This window comes from Scardinius erythrophthalmus (assembly GCF_964197995.2).
Source record: "Scardinius erythrophthalmus genome assembly, chromosome: 22".
Classification (NCBI taxonomy): domain Eukaryota; kingdom Metazoa; phylum Chordata; class Actinopteri; order Cypriniformes; family Leuciscidae; genus Scardinius; species Scardinius erythrophthalmus.
Genome location: NC_138242.1, coordinates 27633046 through 27648760, shown reverse-complemented (window position 1 = coordinate 27648760; position 15715 = coordinate 27633046). Strand labels below are relative to the sequence as shown.

The window sequence follows — 15715 nt, the reverse complement described above, 5'->3', positions numbered from 1 at the left end:
AAGGGATCGTTTGACAGAAGAATGTTTTGTGAGGGCCTTAATGAGGAGAATAAATATTGAAATTAAGTGTGTTTTGAGTAAAAGTAGAAAAGAGTGAGACTTTTTAGTGTTTACCATGTTTTAGAGTTTTTATGTGAGTTCTGGGAGTTAACATCGTGGTGAAGAGTGAAGCTTGTGTTATGTTGAGGATTGGCTATTATATTATTATTATTTTATAATTTTATGCAATTATTTGAAGAATCATTTGTGTCGATGTCATGATGGAATGTTTATTGCATTAAAAAAAAAGTAGATTTTAAATGTGTTAATGACAGCTAACAAAAAATATATTCTAAAGAACTTTTGATAACATTCCCATATAGTTAGGATAGTTATAGATAGGATATTCCCAGGGATAGTTCACTTTGAAATTAAATTTTGGTATGTTTTAGCTTACCTCAAGGGCATCCAAGATGTAGGTGTCTTTGTTTCCGCAGTAGTTTCAATTTTGATATTTTTAGGTCAAACCGTTCTTGTCTGTCATATAATGCAGGTCTATGGTCACTGTCTCAAAGAGCATGCACAGAGTCCAAATTAAAACAATTCCCCATCGTCCAAATTAAACAATTCCCCATCGTAAGTACACATTGATGGCCTAAGACACGAAACGAGCGGTTTGTGTGAGAAAACGAACAGTATTTATATCGTTGACTGGTGCATAGATATATATACACTAGATGTCGCCTTAAAGACATTTTTTTCCAATGAACTGCCGTAGACAAGGCGACATCTAGTGTATATATATCTATGCACCAGTCTGCATACACGTCACACACCAGGATGCGCGCGCGCCCTCAGATCACTTGGACGTGGCTGTGTATAAGAGGTAAAAACGGTATAAATACTGTTCGTTTTCTTACACAAACCGCTCGTTTCGTGTCTGAGGCCATCAATGTGTACTTACGATGGGGAATTGTTTTAATTTGGACTTCTCTGTGCTTGCTCTTTGAGACAGTGACCATAGACCTGCATTATATGACTGACAGACAAGAACGGTTTGACCTAAAAATATCAAAATTGAAACTACTGCGGAAACAAAGACACCTACATCTTGGATGCCCTTGAGGTAAGCTAAAACATACCAAAATTTAATTTCAAAGTGAACTATCCCTTTAACATTCCCATTCTGAATGTTCCCTGAACTTTCCAACCGTCCAGTTTTTAAATGTTTTAAAACCTTTTTTTCTTGGTTATACGAATTACGAACATTGTTTTATAATTTTGCAAATATTATGGGAATGTTACTTTTGAATGTTCTGAAACAAGTTGAAAAACTTTAGACGAACGTCCAACAAAAACGTTTCAGAAAAACATTCCATATAAATAGCATTTGTGAACATTCTGCTGAAAGAACGTTTGTTCGTAACTTAGAACTTTCAGGTTCATCCATTACTCCTCCATCCTTCGGTGTCACATGATCTGAAATCCTTCTAATATGCTGAAGAAATAAGAAACATTTCTTATCAATGTTGAAAACAATTGTGTTGCTTAATGTTGTAAAAAACTAATTTTTTTTCAGGATTCTTTGGTGAGTAGAATTTTTATTTATTTATTTGAAATATAAATCATTTCTAACGATGTAAAAGTCTTTACAGTCACTGTATTAATTTCTATCAAAACAAAACAAACAACAAAACTATCTTACTGACCCCAAACTTTTGAACGGTAGTGTGTAAACTGGTTATTATTGAAGATAAAGTAAGAAATAAGAAAGTTCTCATGTTTCATTACTGTTATCCACTGGTTTTCATCCTCTTGTTGTTTATCAGTACAGCTGTGAAAAGTCAATCACTGTATGAGCTTGTGATTCCAGACATTTGCAGTGTGAGCAACCAGCATTTCCTTTTCCTGGCTTTTCATCCATGTAATCCCATTCTGCCATAATCAGACCGGGATTTGATTTAATCAATGCCCTAAACCTCTGAAAATCAGTTCTCGTCCACATTCGTTCATTTCGTTTCCTCTTTCTGAAAGTGTTCCTGTGTGTTTCTGGTTCACATACAGTTATCATTTAATCTATATTTCATTTATTCACTGTCATTAATCCTCAGTGTGGTTGTGTTTTGATCAATTGATCAAATAGATTTGAAAGAAATGACACCACACTTAAAGCCCTCAATGTGAAGTCCAGACGCTTGTGGATCATATTCAGATCAAATCCAATATAAACACGTGACGAGAGAGATTGTAGATGATCCTATACCTTTATGGAAACAAAGAAATTCCCTGCATAAACAACCAATATCGGAATAAGTTCAAGGAAACAAGAAAAAGTTGCTTGGTTTCAGTCAACACTTGAAGATTTTATGAATTTAAGTGCCTCTCAAACTCTGAAGGGTCACTAGGGATAAAAGTAGCACATGGCAGATGCAGCCTCAATAATACATTTGAGCAATGCATTGTGGGAAATATTATTGGGCAAAGTAACACTGTGGCTTCTGTCGAGCCAATACCATAAAAGCATACGGATAATAACTTCACAAGTAGACAGACGTGATTTGTCTTTCCAGGTAAAGAATAAAAAAGGAAGAAAGGAAAGGATTTAGTCCCAAGACGTCTCGTTATTTAGGCTGTGTAAGGGTGGATTTCCTGCAGGGGTTCAGGCTGCAAGACTGCCAAATGACTAAAGAAACGTTGTCAGCATGATGGTAGAAAACTGCACATTTCTTGTCTATTACCACCCACTGCTTATACCAACGACGTAAATAAGAGCAGTTACAATAGCAAAATATTTGGGAGAACATTGCTAGAGTGACGATATTGTATTGCAATAGATAGCACTTCAAAATCAATAGCAAATCAAAACTAGTAAGCACATTATTTGTAATTAAAAGGATTCAATGATATATGGTTAATGTATGGTTATGGTTAATATATGGTTATGGTTATGGTTACACTTAAAATAGTTACAAAATAGATGTATGAGATGATAATAACCCATACACAAAATAAATATATTTGAAATATATATTCAGAATATATTTTGGAATATATGCAAATATTTGAAATTGGCCCAATAAATATATTTCACACTTAACATCATATATTTTTGTTATATTTCAGAATATATTTATTGGAATATATGCCACATATATTTTTGACACTTTTGGGGACCCATACAGAAAAAAATACATTGAAATATATTCTGAAATATAACAAAAATATATGTTAAGTGTGAAATATATTTATTGGGCCAATTTCAAATATTTGCATATATTCCAAAATATATTCTGAATATATATTTCAAATATATTTATTTTGTGTATGGGAACTTATACCATTAATTTTACCCAGCATTAAATGTTGAGAGAGAGAGAGAGAGAGAGAGAGAGAGAGAGAGAGGGAGAGGGAAGAGAAAGACCCAAAGACCAGAGAATCAAAAAAGCCAGAGCATCTTAAGCCCGGGACACACCAAGCCGACGGTCGGCCGTCAGGCAGTTTTTGTTTAAAATTAAAAGTTTAAAATCATTGGTTACCCGTAAGCCAATCACATAGCGTTTGTTTATGGCGTTTGTTATGCGCATGCTCAGCCGCATCTAACTCCCACTGTAAACACATGTATGATGAGAAAACAAAACCATCGAGCGAAATACCGGAGTGAACATGGCTGTGAACGACTTTTGCAGATTATGTGAAGTAAATCTACGCATCCACGGTACAATCAGCGTCTACGTCACGGCTCTCAGCCCGCCCTCTGTTCGTTGATTGGCCCGGCTGTTTTCAGGCCGGAGGAAAACGGTTGCTATCTCAGACTGAGTACAGAAGCAAAATGAAATTGAGCTGAAGTACGAAGTCTGATGTAGTCAGGCTATGAAATTGGTCCTCGTCAGCTTTTTTTCGGCCGATTTGACATGTTGAATCGGCGTCGGGCCGTCTGATTGGCTGTTAGCTTAAGCCTGGAACACACCAAGCCGACGCCGACGAACTAGCGCTGCTGTGTTGTCGCCTCGCGTCGGGGTAAAAAGCTGCACTTGAACACACTGAGAGAACTACAGCCGACTGTCAGCTAAAATGCGTGTTCTGCGCCTGCGTGTAAATGAGACAACTGTCTAACTGTAACTGACAACTGTTTTGCTATCATTCTCGTGCACTGACTCGTTCACTAAGCTGAACAGCCAATCAGAGTTCCCGCTTTCACCGACGGCCCGACGCCGATTCAACATGTGGAATCTCCCAAAAAAAAGCAGACGAGGACCAATTTCAGCCGACGGTGCGGAACACACTGAGAAAACTTAGTCGGCCAGCGCACTAAAGTCGGCCTTAGTCGGCCGGCTTGGTGTGTTCCAGGCTTTAGTGAACGAGTCAGTGCACTAAAATAATAGCAAAACAGTGAGCAAAGAAGTCAAAACTTGTTTATGGTTTGTGTATCTGGAGTCGTCAGCGCCGGTTTCCCTTTTTGAATGACGGATATAGATGAATATATCTTCAGAAATAGACAGTTGTCTCATTTACACGCCGGCGCAGAACACACATTCTAGCTCACAGTCGGCTGTAGTTCTCTCAGTGTGTTCAAGAGCCGCTTTTCCCCCGACGCGAGGCGGCAACACAGTCGGCTTTCATCAGCGCTAGTTCTTTGCCGTCGGTTTGGTGTGTCCCGTGCTAAAGAGACAGAGCAACAGTTAGGCTACAATCTTCTTTTATCCTTTCCCTGACCATGTGAGACATTCAAGCTGACCAATCTGATAATTACAACTTCCCCCATTGTATTAAAGGTGTGACAATTCATTGACCCCCGGAGTACACACATCTTTTCAAAAATCTTGGCTTATTTTCAATCCTACAGCTGGAAGGTTTGTTTTTCACCTTTTACAATTTATATTATGACATTTACATTTCTGTCCACACTTTCAATAATAAATAAATAAAGAAACAAACACATCGCACCCTTCAGACTGCAATTTTCTGTCTCAGAGCTGAGATTTTTGAAAATATAAATTGCATCTCTAGCCGTGTGTGAACGATTCAAAGTATTCATTAAGCAATTGCTGCGATGACTGAACATCATAATTATTCTGTGGCTGAATACAGATCGGTGAGTGTAATTATCACTACCTTTGACCCTTAATAGCCCCTAAAGTAATGACCTTTGACCCCTGAGGAAAATGTAGTGCCTTATTTTCTATGAGTACTGAATTGAAGCTGCATATGGAGCATTTAACATTAATTAGAGTCCAATGTAATGCACAGAATAGTTTTATTCACAGTGACTTGTACAGACTGAACTCAAGGCCAGACTGTTTGGACTTATAGTGTTGCGTTTGCCAATCTTTCACTCATTATTGTTCATTGGTTATCGGAGGCTCTGTGTCGTGTACAGACAGTGTTGAAACAGCTTAAATGTTATTTCAACCATAATAATTTTTTTATTAAACTAAAAGGCATCAGTTAGGTTTAATCAAAGGCAGCAGACTGGAAACAATAGAAAATATTACATTTCGTGGTTTTAAGAGATTGCTCAAAAAAAGAATTTGCGACTGGCAACACATCATAATGAAATGAATATTATATGAATACAATAATAATACGTAGCAAAATTGTATATATATATATATATATTGTATATTATGATTTCATTAAATATTTTAAATATGTAGAACTGTGTTAAAACAATACCACAGTTAAAATTGTGCCTATATGGCTAATAATCTAGATATTTTGAAGAATGTCTGAAACCAAACAGTTGATGGATCACATTGACTTCCATAGGAATACACACTCTGTAAGTCAACTGGGCCTGTCATCTGTTTGGTTTCAACATTCTTTAAAATATATTTTGTGTTCACCAGAAGAAAGAAACTCATACAGGTTTGGAACAACTTGAGGGTGAGAAAATGATGACAGAATATTAATATTTGGGTGAACTATCCCTTTAAACACTTGGATCTAGCTTTGAGTTTAGTTCTTAATTGAATAATAGAGTCGATGTCATTGATCCAGTCTGCGTAAATAACATGGTAGGCCAATGTGCTTTCATTCAAGAGTGATTATACACAATACCCCGTTAGATAACATAACAACTACTGTTATTTAATGCAATGACAGAACTGTGCTTTGACAATCAAAGTACAGCCTTGTTTATTGCCTGTGTTTGTTTTGTGGTAATGGGAATTGCATCTAGTAATTCCCTTCACAGCCAGCAAAGTGAAGGAAACACTCCGGGAGTGTTTGGAAAATTCCACATGAAATATTCAGCGTGTCACGCTCATATGGCGCTCCGTTACGCTTGCTGACATAAAGCGTTTCACTCTCCCTGATTAAGTGTGATATATGAAACAGTCTGGAACTTTCTCATATCACCGTCCTGCATAAAGGAAGTGCTGAAACCTGGAAGACGATAGACACCTTCATCTCGGAGCGTCAGTTTCCTATCTGGACCTCTTTTGGAGTGATCAGCGCTGCGTTTTCTGCTGGCCGTCGCCATCTGCTGATTTACATATTGATAGATTCACCACGAATGGGAACTCATTTCAGCTTTGAAGATTCGGCTTAGAGCGAATGTGAATTAATTTAGATTCCCATTTCCTGCGCTCATAAGCTCAGGACGACCCTCGACCGACCCGAAGGAAGAGCGAGGCAGCGTGTCACAATGATTATGTTCACTCAGTAAAGATAAGAAAGTGAAATGTAAAATACAATAAAAGCCCTCGTAGCTTTGCTGTTTTATAGCAATGTGATCGTGTTAGTAATTGTAGGTGTTCGAATGTTAAGCTTGGCTCTGGCACACATAGCCATTCGCAGAAACGCACTGAAAAGTATTAAAGTTGGCATGAATCAGAAGTTGTGATAGTCTTTCCTTCCCTGAGTGAAACGGCTTCTCGAACAAGAACAAATGTAGGGCGGGGCTTGATTTTTGTCCATGGGGAATGGTTGTGGATTGCAATTGGTGGATCTCATGTGAGTGACAGGTTGCCCCGCCCTCGCGCCAGTAACACTTCATCAGAGAAGAGAAGATGCAAGAGTGAGAAGTTATTTTGATTAAAGATTATAAAGGCTTATACATTTAAAAAACAATAATGATGTGCACGGATAAATCATTTGATTTCATGGAGACTTAAGGTAGCCAGCATTCTTGTGTGTTTGCAGACACTGAAACGTATTAACAAAATGTTAATATATCTTTACACACACACATATATATACAGTATGCACTTAATTGACCTAACCATCAGACTGATATCATTTTCTAGCAGCCGTTCTGTATTTAAGCTATATCTAGAGTTTAGGCCTCGACACCTAAATGGGTTTTGCTGATAAATAAGTTCTGATGGCTTAGTGAACATATACTTGTGTTCTCTCCAACCCCTGCATGAGCTCTTAATGGTTTTATCTCTCTCTTTTAAAACTTTGGAGTGATGCCATGCTCTCAGCATGGCTGAATTGATTAATTATTTATTAGCTCTTGCCATTCACAGACTGTCAAAGTGAATCTGAAACACCAGCAAATGTAACGCATCATCAAATCATATTGAAATGCAAACAATGGGGAACATGCATATGCAAATTGATCTCAAAATTGACCCAGTGTTGTGAAGGCGCATTGAATGTGGCAGATGGAATTTAAAAGCCTTCAGTTTTACTCTGCTAAGCAGCTTACTGTTAATTATGGAAAATGATTTTCTTCACGTTTGTTTGGTGCCGTAACGCAGCCTTTAAACGAAGCGGATGGCCTGACGGGAATTAATTGATTAATGGGTTTGCATAGACATGAACACTGAGCCTGTGGTCAGGGGACGATCTGATGATTAATTAGTCAAAATGGATGATCAGTGGTTTTTGGTTCCTTTGAGCACTAGAATGTTGATCTTAACATACAAAGCCTAGCATTGAGCCTGGATTTTTTTAATTGGATAACCAATTATTGATATACAGTTTTTAAAGGGATAGTTTTTTCAGGTTGAATGGTGGTCTTCTCGCACCCCCCAGCGCCTTTGAGCGGAAAAAAACACCCTTGCAACTTTGGGCCGGCAGGCCCCCCAAACGCTCTGCGTCAGGAAGTATCGCGTGATATCAGGTCTCGCGATGTAATGAATTGCTTTACGACACTGCACACATACATTATCTAAACATTTATATGCTAGCCTTCTGTGTATCATACATACCTCAGTGGACATGGCTCCGTGCGTTCGCCGGCTTCTTTGAAAACAAATGCACATGACCAGCGGGAGAAGATGGGAGGGGGGGTGAGTCGCCAACGAGTTTTGACGACAGTGTTGTCAAATATCTATTCCGAAGCTGTAGGGGGAGCTCTATAGAGAAACCCGCGAGCAAAAAGCGAAGAAATTGCCAAAATTCTAAGGTAATAAAAACATAACGGTTCATTTTGTAAGGTCTTTATACACCACTCAAAACATAGTTATGTATATTATAATGGATTTCTGAAAATTGAATAGAATCTTTTATATATATGTATAATTTTACACTGCACCTTTAAATAATGTTGGTAGTCATTGACTTCCAGAGTATTTTTTCCCTACTATGGAAGTAAATGGGGGGCCATTAACCGTCTGTTTTTTTAATTATGCAGGATTAAATATGCGCATATATGTCTTGGATTATTATGATACTGGCTATGGGCTACTGAAAGATGATTCACAGGCTTTTTACCAATAAATTCCTGTGGGTATTTTCCCAGGCTACTTTATAGATGGTACATTCTTGACGCCATGGGAATATGCAGGCTATTCCTGGAAAAATGACTGACATGGATAATTTGAACAAAGCTCTATTAATTATTGTATTATCCCACTTTGCCCTTTTAAAACTAATAGCATACCAATAGGGCTTTAGTTTCATTAAATTGCATGTTAAGCATTATTAATTAATCTAAACTCACTCCTTAACTCTGACAGCCCTAATATTTGGTAAAAAAAAAAGTTTCTATCTCAAATGGGAGCCCATCTTGCGCCATCTTGTGGCGCTCGCTTTGAAAGCTCATTACATAGTACATCAAACTCTTTTATTCCAGAAAATCCGCTTTTCCATTATATTCCCCCTTCAAACCCATCCTCACAGTTACGCCTAATCTGAAATGGCATTACTAAAGTGTGCATCATATCTTCATATTATGCCATAATGTTCTCCGGATGGCACCCCTGTGGTTTGTAATATGACTCTCGGGGAACAACACATCCATGACACTTCAGCTTTCTAAATCCTCTCTGTTTTGAGGGGACTTTAAATACGACGAGCTCTTCAAGCCTCAGCGAGTTCAGCCGACCATAGAGAGGAGTTCTGAAGAACTCAATTCCTCATATCCAGTATCTACCGAGACCTCATTAAAAAACAGGCCAGATCTTGAAGGCATGATGTTGAATGTTAAGACATAATGCGAGCGTGCGAGTTTGTTCATAAGACAATGCTCTGTGTTGTAACCTTGAAACGACACTGTGTGCTTGCATCCTCGCTTTTGCAAATTTAATAAACCTCTAACATGAAGTCAAATTGTAGAAAAACATTGGTATGGTAAAACAAACAGTTGACACCTTTCCAGAGGATTTTGAATGATAATCCAATACTAATTTTTTTCTGCAATATTTAAAAAAATATTTAAAAATAAAAAAATATTAAAATATTAAAAAAAATATTAAAAATATTAAAAAAATTAAATGTAATTAAATAACAAATCCTATGCTTTTTTATTTTTTCATTTTCAACTTTCTTTAGTGTAATGTTGCTGTTTGAGCATGAAAAAGGTCTGCAAAGTTACAAAGCCACTCCAAAGGGTGTTATTCTTGATATGTGTTACTATTTCTGAACTGCCTTGAGTTTAATTCCAGGAACAAACTCACAATATTCCTAATTTAAATAATTCCCGCCTAAGGCATACACAAAACAGGGACGAGGCCTGGTTGAGTTAGTTAGTAGTGTGTTGAAACTCACGGTTATGGCAAGAGACGGGACATTTCCCAAACACACTCAAATTGGTTGACCAATCACAACACGCTGGTCCAGCCGACCAATCAGAGCACACTGAAGGAGGAGCTTCAGAGACAGGAACTAAACAGACTGTTACTGACAGACTGGGAAAAGAGGTGCTGCAACAACAGTGTAAAATATGTGATTTGAACATTCAAGCATGAAAACATATTCTAGTAAACCTAAAAACTAAATCAAGAAGACTTTGTAAAAGGGCTTTTTTAAATATGTAATGTAATTGTGTTGCATTTTGCAGCAATCTCATTGGTCCAAATATGTTAAAATCATTAAGGACAGACAAATTTCACGAATTGCACTAATTTAGGAAACTGTGTTAGCATCAGGTTTAGTGCACTTACAACATAAGAAACAAATTAGAATTTCTTTGCTTTTTAGGGCAACACCACAACTCGCAAATAGATGTGTTGCTTCAGATAAACAAAACCCTCATTTAATTGATGGTACATTGTTGCCTGCATAGCTTTTGCTCTGTCTGCACTCTCTCTTTTTATTTTCAGCTTATACACAATGGAGGATTTCAAGGTCACAAAGCACTTGGTCTGAACCAAGAACTGCTGGAATCAAACAAACCAGAGTTTTCCAGGAGAACAGACACAGTCAGATGAGATGAAAGTGACAATCATTTCTTACAAAATCCTCTCTGGTGGAATCCTCTCACACAATACACACACTTCCTGACACTGGTACAGGCTGCATGTACATCACTTGATTTCAGATAATTGACAATAAGGATATTGCAAAACAGGATGGTGTGTCATTCAGAAGGCTTTGCATTTCAATTAAGGCTGCAAACAGAATGCTGAATTATAATTAAAATTTAGAATGCGGATGCAAAGCAATTTGAAAGAAAATTCATATTACTGTAAGTATACAATTTTATAACTTTGTAAAAATTGGTGTAGAATTTACATTGAAACAATTTTCACTCAGAAATTGCTAGTAAATTTCACAAATAAATACAAAGAACTGACTTCCTAGGAACTAGGAAGGTCTATGAATTCTATGTCTATTTTATGCGAAGGACTCGGGACGTTTTTTCCGGGAAAATCAAAAGGATGTGATGTTTACGCGCGCTCCTGAGAGCCTCTCTTCGTCTTTGAATGACACATGAAACGAATGCTTACAGTATTCAGGATAATGCCGAAGGAGCCATTCTGTGCTGCAATGTCAGTGTGTCGTGCAAAGAAAAGGGATTTATTCTCAGATAGGCAGGTTTCTATAGTCTAATAATCAAACAATCATTACTTAGTAATTTTAATTAGCCCATACCTCATCTGTTCACATGATGCATGTAAATTGCAGAGCTGGTGCAAACATCCATATCGTTATGATTAGATGTTTTTTTTAACTGCTGATTTCTCACCGCTGTCAGTTTTTGTGTTTATTTTGTAATGAGATGAAAGCGCGCAGGCGCAGCACGTCTCTTATACGTTAATCATATGTGTGCACGAGTAATAAGTTGCAGGCTGCAGTTCACTTAACGGCCACCAGTGTCGCTATTACCAAGGGTTTCTGATTTCTACACACAGCCTTTAAAGGGATAGTTCACTTTGAAATTAAATTTTGGTATGTTTTAGCTTACCTGAAGGGCATCCAAGATGTAGGTGTCTTTTTTTCTGCAGTAGTTTCAATTTTGATATTTTTAGGTCAAACCGTTCTTGTCTGTCAGTCATATAATGCAGGTCTGTGGTCACTGTCTCAAAGAGCATGCACAGAGTCCAAATTAAAACAATTCCCCATCGTCCAAATTAAACAATTCCCCATCGTAAGTACACATTGATGGCCTCAGACACGAAACGAGCGGTTTGTGTGAGAAAACGAACAGTATTTATATCGTTTTTAGCTCTTATACACAGCCACGTCCAAGTGATCTGAGGGCGCGAGCGCATCCTGGTGTGTGACGTGTATGCAGACTGGTGCATAGATATATATATACACTAGACGTCGCCTTGGCTACGGCAGTTAATTGGAACGAATGTCTTTAATGCGACATCTAGTGTATATCTATGCACAAGTCTGCGCACACGTCACACAGCAGGATGCGCGCGTGCCCTCAGATCACTTGGACGTGGTTGTGTTACAAGAGGTAACAACGATATAAATACTGTTCGTTTTCTCACACAAACCGCTCGTTTCGTGTCTTAGGCCATCAATGTGTACTTACGATGGGGAATTGTTTAATTTGGACTTCTCTGTGCATGCTCTTTGAGACCGTGATCATAGACCTGCATTATACGACTGACAGACAAGAACGGTTTGACCTAAAAATATCAAAATTGAAACTACTGCGGAAACAAAGACACCTACATCTTGGATGCCCTTCAGGTAAGCTAAAACATTCCAAAATTTAATTTCAAAGTGAACTATCCCTTTAACTGGAAAATAAGACAAAAATACTCATTAGGAATAGTATTTTTTTTTTCCCTACAGTGTACAATGTGGTGAACATTTTGTATTCTGCATAAATAGGCATAATTAGTCACAACTAATGATGCAATGTTTATAATTTGGCAACTTTTGTTTTAGACTGATGAAATTTAAATAGAAGAATTACAATTCAGCAAATCCCTCTTCCTGATACTGCATTTCAACATCCCGTGGGTGTAGCCAATTCAATTCAAATCCACACTAGCCAATTATTCATTTCTGAATTTTGTCCACCAACTGTGCCTTTCACAACTTCTTTATTCTCTTAGTTTCTAGAATGCAGAGAAGTTTTGTTTCTGTGAAAATTCAAAGGATCAATTCTCTGAGTGATGTATAACGCAATTTTCTTTTTGTGAATTTTAGCACATTTGATGATGAATCACTGCCAGGAATCAATAACACAACACGTTTTCAAGTGCCTCTTAGTCCAGGGCTGAGAACGGACGAGTACATCAAAGACCGGGGCTGGAGACGGATGCCTGCTCGACCCGCCTGCACATCAATTCTGCATGGGCCTCAGAAGGAGCATGCGCTGGGCCGAACCTCAGAGGAATCGCATCATGAAAAGTTGATGTAGAAAAAGACAGAAGGCGAACTAATAAGAGACCGAAAAAGACAGCGAGGAGGGAGCCGAGAACTGCTGGCAGTACAGAGAATAAAAAGAGACAAGTGAAGAGAGAAAACCAGCAGCGTGAAAACTTTCCGCAAGCCTGAATTCTGTGTGATCACAAGCAGAGAGTTTGTGAGACAATTTAGATGAAGCGAAGGGAAGTGGAGCTGATGTGCAGCCACGTCTTCAACAGCAATATTTCTGCTGGTAAACATGTGGACGGAGTGAAGCTTAGTAAATGAGCTTTAGATAGCGAGAGGGCAACAGTTTGCTGTCAGTATTGTTTTAAAGAGCACCAAAGGCCAGAAGAAACCATTATCTTTCATTTACAGAACTGATATCTCACACAAACAAAAGCAACCTCAACTGAGTTGATAAAAGAAACAAAACAAGATTCAGCTCTGAGTAAAAAGCCTTTTAAACAAATCTTTTTGATACTTTTATGTCTAAACTTGAACATAAACGCATGCATCTGTGATAACCTACAATTACTTACTACAAATACTTCAGCCATTAACTAGTGACAATCATTTTCTTAGTATATTTATCTAAACATTCTTAAACCAAAATGAATTCTTAAAGCTACACGGTGTAATTTTTAAGTTGATTCTTAGAAAAAAACACTTTGTTCTTTCAAAATGATATGTGCTCATTAATGTGTAATTACTTCTACCAACTAATCAAGTATTCTCGTAAGCGTAGAATCTGGCGTTTAGAATACATATGAGCGAGTCGCTCGAATGGCGGCAGCCATGTTGCCCCTCCATCTTGAAAATACATTAGCCAAAGAGGGACATACCTGGAAATTCAAGCTTCGCCTTTAACATTCTGGCACTCAGTGGCATCGTGTCGAATGCGAGGGGGAGATTACTCGCGACTGCCGGCAGATTTGAAATAATACGGCCACCGTAGGAGTTAAAACGCCCTCGGAATAAGAGAGGCTAGAAAGTAATATTCAGTTGGTAGTCATATACAATTTCACCTAGATGAGAGAAAATCCTACACAGTGTAGCTTTAAGAAACAAATACAGTTTTATTTTATGCACAAACCTCACACTTGCACACTTGCAAAATATACATTATGTGTTTAATCTATATCAAATATATTTCATTTATTTTTAAAACATTTTATGGAATGGTTCATAGTAGAAGAACCCACTAAGTGTATGTTTACACTGCTATCATGCACTAAAAATAGAAAAAATTTTTTTTTCGTGTACAGGCGTCGACACCATTGTCAAAATGATAAAGTTCACATGTATCCACGGAAACAACTAAAACGCTGTATTCTGCTGCCAGGCCAGTAGTTGGCGATATCACTTTATAAAGAAACACTAAGCGCCGCCTATAGACTGAACATGTAATACACATGCGCATGATGTCACCGTTTTCACAAATTCACGTATTTGGGGTTTACACGGGGGTGATAACGGTCTCGTTTTCAAAAACTTGCACTTTGAAACCCATTTTCAAAAGTTTGCATTTTTAGACCCTCAAAACGCCTTTGTCCTGTAAATGAACGGCCAAAACGCATGAAAAGTTTTCTGTTTTTAGTTGAAAACGGAGTCGTGCAAACGACTGCTCAAACAGGTCTACATTAGTGGACATTTTGTGTTTAATGTAAAAAGGAATAATTTGTCAAAATGACTGATGCAATATTTTTTTAAAAACTTTTAAAACAGACCAAATGCTTGCCTTGAAACAGAGTTGATTGACACGGGGAAAACAAATATATAAAATGAGAAGAAAATTCTGCACACCTCTTCTGCAAGAGGGTGAGAACAAAACAGAACATACCCATGATGCTTTGCAACATGAATAGCCAATTAGGTCATTTTACAGTTATTTTGAGACATTACGCTGCATTCTCTGAAAACAAGTCAAGATTAAATACTTTTACTGATAAACAAGACAAAAATACTAAGATTTGCTGTGTAAAACCAATTAGTAAAACTTTAGCCTCGATCTAGGCGACAACAGGCATACCATTTCAGTAAAAACAAAACACCTGTTTGGAAGCTAATGATTTCCTCCCTGGATCTGTGTGTGTGTCTGTACGTGTGGACATTGGCCTGAACTCTGAAAAGAAACCGTTGGAGATTGTGTGAGTGACAGAGCGATGTGTGTATGGAGTCAGATGCTCCATTTGCAGCAGGAGTGTAATTGGACTGAAAGACATGTGTTTGTTGAAGATAACGTGCCACGATCCAGCGGCCTCACGCTGCCTGACCTCATTCGTCTGGCATCATTCTAAATCTTTCAGCTCATTTGGACGCACATACACCTGAAGAGAGAAGGGGGAACAGAGGAAGTGTGTGTGTATCATTGCCAAAGGATTGGCCTAATTACTGCAATGCATCAGCCTTTCTTTTTAAGGAGGGTTGCAGCAGCACTTAGAGTCCGTTTAATGCGGTCCATCTTTTTTTTTTAAACCTGATTTCCAGGTTTTGCTCAGGTAACTCTCAAGGAAAACAAGTGTTTTGAGTTTGTACGGCAATCAGCATTGAAACTGACTATTAGATGACTTTGAAAATGAATTACTTGCACTAATGGGCACTAATGCATCATACAAGCATCACTATTTATTATTGTTCTGACTTAGATTTTTACTCTAGTGTTAAAAAATTGGGGTCAGCAATATTTTTTAATGTTTTTGAAAGAAGTCTCTTGATCAAAAATACAGTAAAAACAGTAATAGTGTTA

General features: G+C 37.8%; 1 long non-coding RNA gene across 1 annotated transcript in view; it reads left to right on the top strand.

Annotated features, from left to right (window-relative positions):
* The window catches only part of LOC308683118, a 40249-nt gene extending 26818 nt beyond the window's left edge, over positions 1-13431 (top strand). The window contains exons 7-8 of the long non-coding RNA XR_014029231.1: positions 10473-10837; positions 12766-13431. This is a non-coding gene — a long non-coding RNA (uncharacterized lncRNA). The remainder of the gene's footprint in view (positions 1-10472; positions 10838-12765) is intronic.
* The last annotated feature ends 2284 nt before the right edge of the window (positions 13432-15715 follow it).